The sequence below is a fragment of the Carcharodon carcharias genome, chromosome 6 (assembly GCF_017639515.1).
Source record: "Carcharodon carcharias isolate sCarCar2 chromosome 6, sCarCar2.pri, whole genome shotgun sequence".
NCBI classification, from domain to species: domain Eukaryota; kingdom Metazoa; phylum Chordata; class Chondrichthyes; order Lamniformes; family Lamnidae; genus Carcharodon; species Carcharodon carcharias.
In genome coordinates this window covers 121,389,004-121,395,304 of record NC_054472.1, presented here as the reverse complement: position 1 = coordinate 121,395,304, position 6,301 = coordinate 121,389,004, and the positions used below count along the sequence as shown (strand labels likewise).

At 43.2% G+C, this 6,301-nt stretch overlaps 1 pseudogene; it reads right to left on the bottom strand.

The window, feature by feature from the left end:
- Nucleotides 1–4,352: 4,352 nt before the first annotated feature.
- On the bottom strand, nt 4,353–4,725 carry LOC121278825 (annotated as a pseudogene).
- Nucleotides 4,726–6,301: the final 1,576 nt, after the last annotated feature.

Genomic DNA, 6,301 nt, shown 5'->3' with positions numbered 1-6,301 from the left:
TTTCGTGCAGCAACAGTGAAGGAACAGTGATATATTTCCAAGTCAGGTTGGTGAGTGACTTGGAGGGGAAATTCTAGGTGGTGGTGTTCCCATGTGTCTGCTGCCCTTGTTCTTCTAGATGGTAGTGGTCATGGGTTTGGAAGGTGCTGTCGAAGGAGCTTTGGTGAATTCCTGCAGTGCATCTTGTAGATGGTACACATTGCTGCTAGTGTGCATCGGTGGTGGAGGGAGTGAATGTTTGTGGCTATGGCGCTAATCAAGTGGGCTGCTTTGTTCTGGATGGTGTCAAGTTCCTTGAGTGTTGTGGAAGCTGCACTCATCCAGGCAATAAGCCTTTTAATTGTCAGTGAATGCGCTGTTGACACCTGCTAATCGAATTATCGCATGAATGCACAATGATGTTGGGACACTTGCCTAACGTCATTTTATGCTTATTCGGGTCGAACGCATGCCTACCCAACGAGCGTAATATTATGGCCTAGGATTCTATGCTTCTGGGATTAGTAGTTTTCCTCTCGTTGTCAAAATACGAAAAAAAGTTAGGGTCAGTAAGACAAGTATCCCCCTGTGATTTGGCTTGCTCAGCAAAAAATATTGGCTGCAGTCGTAACATCAGGAACTATTGACCACTATAATTAACTTTTGGTTAACCCTTTTTTCTATTGTTTATCTCCCATGCAACTTGGTCACATGATCATTTACTGGATGCAAGCTGCTTCTTATAAGAAATATTTCAGAGAAACCTAATTCTTAAATGTACCATCAACCCAACATAAAACATAGGGTGGGATTTTCCAGCGCCAGCCGCTGCCAGGGTTGTCCAGTCCTGCCAAAAGTTAATGGACTTCTGGCTGGGCCTCCAAATCTCCTGCAGCGGGTCCCACCACGATGGGCCCCAAAAATCCCAACCATAGGGTTATTCCCCAAAAGCAAATAGGCCATCACATGTCCTCTTACAAAAAAAACCTTACTGCAGATAAGGATTTTTCCATAACCCTTTAAAATACTATACAATTTAACATTAGAAACCCTTTGACAACTATCTTATTACATGCAATACATACAATAATCACCTCAGCATAGTTCAATCAAGATTCAAATATCTAACATCTTGCAATCCCAGTTCCTTGATCAAAAGATAATCGCGTTTAGACAGATTTTGAGATTATGTCCAAAACTTTTGGTATATAGATAAAGTTTATAAGTTTCCTTTATGCAGTTATGAATTATTTAAGCGAATAGTCAACTCTGGATAAAGCACCTGTCATTACCTTGTTTCTTCCTGCAACATGAACAATTTTCAAGGTTGCAGCCTCAGATGCCAGCAAAATAAATGGAAATTCTTGCTCCAGAATTTCTCTAAAAACAAGAGTGGATTATGGCTTGTGTAGACCACAGTCTCTCCAGCATTTCCAGAATCATATATTTCAAAGTGTTGAAGAGCCAAAACATGACTTAATGCTTGCTTTTCAACCGTGGAGCTCTTTCATTGACAAGGATTAAGTTTTCTTGAAAAATAAATGACTGGACATTCTATGTTAGCATCATCATCTTGTAACAATACAGTTCCTGTGCCCACATCACTGGCATCAATTGTTATCTTGAATGGTTTGTTGAAATTTGGAGTGCCAACACAGGCTTATTTATTAAGACACCCTTTAATCCCACGAAGGCAGTTTGACAAGACTCTGTCCAATTATATTTGATTTTCGTCTTCAATAAGTTTATTAATGGAATGGCTATTGTGCTGAAATTTGGGACAAATGTCCTGTGTTCTGAGGAACCGCAGTATGTTTCGTTTGATTTTAGAAATAGGAAAACACAAAATCGCTTGAACTTATGCTTCTCTGGGCAACATTCATTCTTGCCCCATGACATGTCCCAAATAAGTGAACTTGGCTTTGGCAAATTCACTTTTTGCCAAATTTCTCAGTAAGTCAGCCTTTTGTTATCTCCTAAATAATTTGCTGAGGTGTTTCACATAGTTTTCCCAATTGTTGCAGTAGATCAATAAATTATGGATATAGACAACACAGATTGATGGTCCATTAATAACTTGATTTGATAGCCTTTGAAATGTGACTAGTGCATTCTCCATTCTGAAAGGTGTCATTTTATATTGATATAGGCCATCTGATGTCACAAGAGCAGAGATTTCTTTGGCTTCATCTGTTAATGGCACTTGCCAATACTCTTTTAATAGACCACTCTTGCTGATAAACATGCAGCAGAATTTTCCCGTCAGCGATTTGGGGGCAGGGCCCACTTGCCGATGGGAAAATGACGTGGGATGATGTTGGGAGGAACCTTTAAATTTTTAGGAAGGTGGGAGGACAGCGAAATCAGCTGTCCGCCTGCCGACCTGTCAATGGCCAATTGAGGCAAGTGACAGGCTAATTAAGATAACTAAAGACCTGCCCGTCCAACCTTAAGACTGGCTGGCAGGCCAGGAGCCCCAGTGGGCTTCTGATAATACATGAAACCTCATCCAATGGCGGGATGAGGTTTCATGTCTGTTTTTTAAAAGTGTAATAATGTTTATGCCCTTTTTATTAATATGTCCCATCTCGCATGACATTGTCACATGAGGGGGACATGTTAATCATTTTCTATTTTTAAAGTTTGATGCACTGTCACTAATCTCCCTGAGACAGCAATTTGCCTCAGGGAGCAGTGCGTTCTTTCGCACGCATGTGTGAAACAGCGCACCTTGACAGATGGGGAATCCCCCCCCCCCCCCCCCCCCCCCCCCCCCCCACAGGAAGCGCATAGCGCTTCTTGTCGGGGAGGCTGCTGGGCGAGCCTTAATTGGCCCGCCCACTCAAAATGGCGGGTCCCGTTTTGGTGGCGAGGGTTGGCTGTCCACCCGCCGCCAAGTCGGTGTGGCCAGCACGCCCACCAAGGGCAAAATTCTACCCACTGAGTTTCCAATTCTATAGATGCAATCTTCAATTCGTGCTATGCGCTAAGAATCAATTTTTGTTCACTGCATTCATTTTACGATAATGCACAATCTTTGGGCAAAATTGTCCCAGATTTGCACTAAGTGCGGTAGCAGGCAGGAAAAAGATCATCTTACCCGTTGACCGCAATGGTGGATTTTTGCACCATATTATCCCAGTCGCACCTAGTTATTCATGCACTCCCAGGAAACACACTGTTTTGTTTGCAGACGGCCTCCGATTCAGCCGTCCGCCATCACTTCATCGCTTCCTCATGCCAGGCGCCACATTTAAAGTGCAGCCGCGTGCACAACTCTGTGTTTCCAGCCCAGGACTGCTACATAGAAGACATGGGCCTGAAAGGCAAGAAGACTGCAGCCCCCCTATTCAGTGACACATCCCTGATGCCTTCTAGGTATGGTTGGAGCCTGCCGCAATTTCCTCTAACCCTGCTCTGGCCACAGGAGGCCCATCAGTGTCATCACTCTGGCTTGGGAGGTGGTGGCAGAGGTGGTCAATGCCAATGCTGCACAGAAGAGGTTCACCATCCAGTGCAGAAAGAGGATGAATGATCTCATCTGTGCTGCCAGGACATGTCATCACTCTAAACTCACACACTCACAAGGCCATCACATATTCACTGGCATCTCACTCACTGCCAGCTCAAGAGACACCACCAACCACTCTCTTACACATACCCTCACATTTCCATCTGGACTCTTCTCTGAAAACTGCCTCCTCAGCCCTCATTCCCTTGAGGCCACTTGCACAAATTAACATGTGTCACCACACGAACCTTGGGATACCCTGCTTCTGCAGTAATGCCTTTGCCTTGGCCCTGCAGTCTCTTTCCTTGCTTGAGGCCATTCCTCCCCTTCCCAAGCAAGTCACAGCTCTGCACCTGTTGAAAAGTCACTCCCGCTTTACGGCTGGTCTCATAAATAGAGACCTAAAAGTGATGTAGTGCTGCCAGTGAAGCCTAGCACTGATGATCGCGAATGCTGCCTGAAGCAAGATAGGCAAACAAGCCTCAAAGCCCTGAGTGAAGTTCATCTCACCAGATGCATATTGCTTATGTTCAGTGGTGAAACATGTTGGCGTGCAATCAAGCTAACATGCCCGATGATCCAGCGTGGGGTATGATTCCGGCAAGCTGGGTTTATAATGATTTGCAGATGTATTACAATTAAGTTCTTGATGTGTGGCAGTGGGAAATGCAGCCTGCCATTGACGGGTAGAGTGGACGATTGCAAGCTGGTTTCATGATATCATGTAACTGAATTTTGGCCTTCCTGCCATATTGTTTGTTCACGCCCACGATGACGGCCAATGCCAGAGAGCACGGAAAATTCTGTCCTTTGAGTTCTGTCAGGATTCGATAGAACTTGTTTTTCAGTCCATTGTGGAGTTTTACTTGGAACTGGTGTACTTGGTCACCACCTTTGTCCCTTCCAACATGGCGTGCTTGGCCAGTTCCCCGGGCAGCAGTAGGCGCACAGCGGTCTGGATCTCCAGGGAGCTGATGGTGCTGCGCTTGTTGTAATTGGCCAGATGGGAAGCCTCACCTGCGATGCTCTCGAAAATATAGTTCATGAACGAGTTCATGATGCTGATGGCCTTGGAGGAGATGCCAGTGTCAGGGTGAACCTGCTTCATCGCTTTGTAGATGTAGATGGAGTAACTGCTTCTTTGACCTTCGCCGCTTCTTGCTACCATTTGCTGATGGTTTTGTTAAGGCTTTCTTGGCTCGTTTCTTGGAAGCTGCTTTCTTCTTATCAACCATTTCCAATTTCAGACACAGAAGGGTGAACTCCAACTGCCTTGACTCAATTATATCATTATCCAACATGAAGGTGAATTTTTCCCTGACTTGAGCCAATTTCCCAGCGTTCAGTCTGTAAGGGATTTTTTTTTAAAGAGTGGAGTACTTCCCACATCAACATCATGCTTAGCTCAAGAAGTTCATCCTGGTCTATATCTGATCAACAACCTTTCATTTGAATGTTAGGAAGGGATATCTATTGGGTTACGAAAAATTCTTCCATCAGATAAATGTCTTAATTAGAATTGAGTACAAAGGAATTATTTAAGACTGGTATTCATTACTCTTGTGACAATATTCATGAGTTCTGAACACCTATCTTTAAATGTAATAATGGTCCTTTCTGATGAGATTTGCTTGATGCTTCAGTTTATTTTGTACTGTGGAATAATGTCCATTGGGAACTAAATTGAGACTATCCCCATATGTTTCATTTAGGATTCTTCATGGCTGCCAAACACAGAACAAAACCATCCCATCTGTTTGAGTTGCATTTTAGCCCAATGCTAGAACACAACCCTCTTGAGAAAAGGAAACCAATTGTCATATTTTGCAAAATAACAGGTTCTCTTCAGACTGACTATTGTAATTCCTATGCTCATATTAAAATCAACACTCGCATTTTTTTATTTACTATGCTGTAGTATATAACAATTATTTACTGCTTAAGGCCATAATATATTTGAAAATGGTTTTTGAGCTGAATAGCGTACATATTAAAAACATTTGGAGTGAAATCACCCGAAAGCCTGGAATTTCCTGGAACATTTTAGTAACCAAAGTATAAGAGCAGCACAGGGCCACTTTTTGCTGAGGGAATTTACACTTAAATATAGGGGGCAGGATTAAAACATTTTCAGATGATATAAACATTGGCTGTGTGTTTGCTAGTGAAGAAGAGAATGGTAGACTGCAGGAAGATATGAGTGGGCTGGCCAGATGGGCAGTAAAATAACAAATGGAATTAAATTCAAAGGAGTGTGAGGTGATGCACTGGGGAGGTCAAACAAGGCAAAGGAATACACAATAAATGGTAGGATTTTGAGAAGCGCAGAGGTACAGAAGGACCTTGGATTGCATATCCACAGATCCCCGAAGGTAACAGGAAAGGTCAATAAGGCAAATGTAATATGTGCTTTATTAGCCAAGGCATAGAATTTAAGAGTGGTGAGGTCATGCTAGAACTGTATAAAACATTAGTTAGGCCCTAGCTGGAGTATTGTATACAGTTCTGGTCACCACATTACAAGAAGATTATGATCACACTGGATTGGTACAGAGGAGATTCCCAAGGATATTGCCAGGGTTGGAGAAATTTAGCTATGATGAAAGGTCTGATAGGCTGGGGCTGTTTTCTTTGGAATGGAAGAGGCTGAGGGGAGATTTAATTGGGGTGTACAAAATTGTGAAGGGCCTAGATAGAATGGATAGGAAGGACATAGTTCACTCAGCAGAGAGGTCACTAACCAGGAGGCATAGATTTAAAGAAGGATTAAAGGTAGAAGAATTAAAGGTGTGGAGGAGAAATATTTCGCAC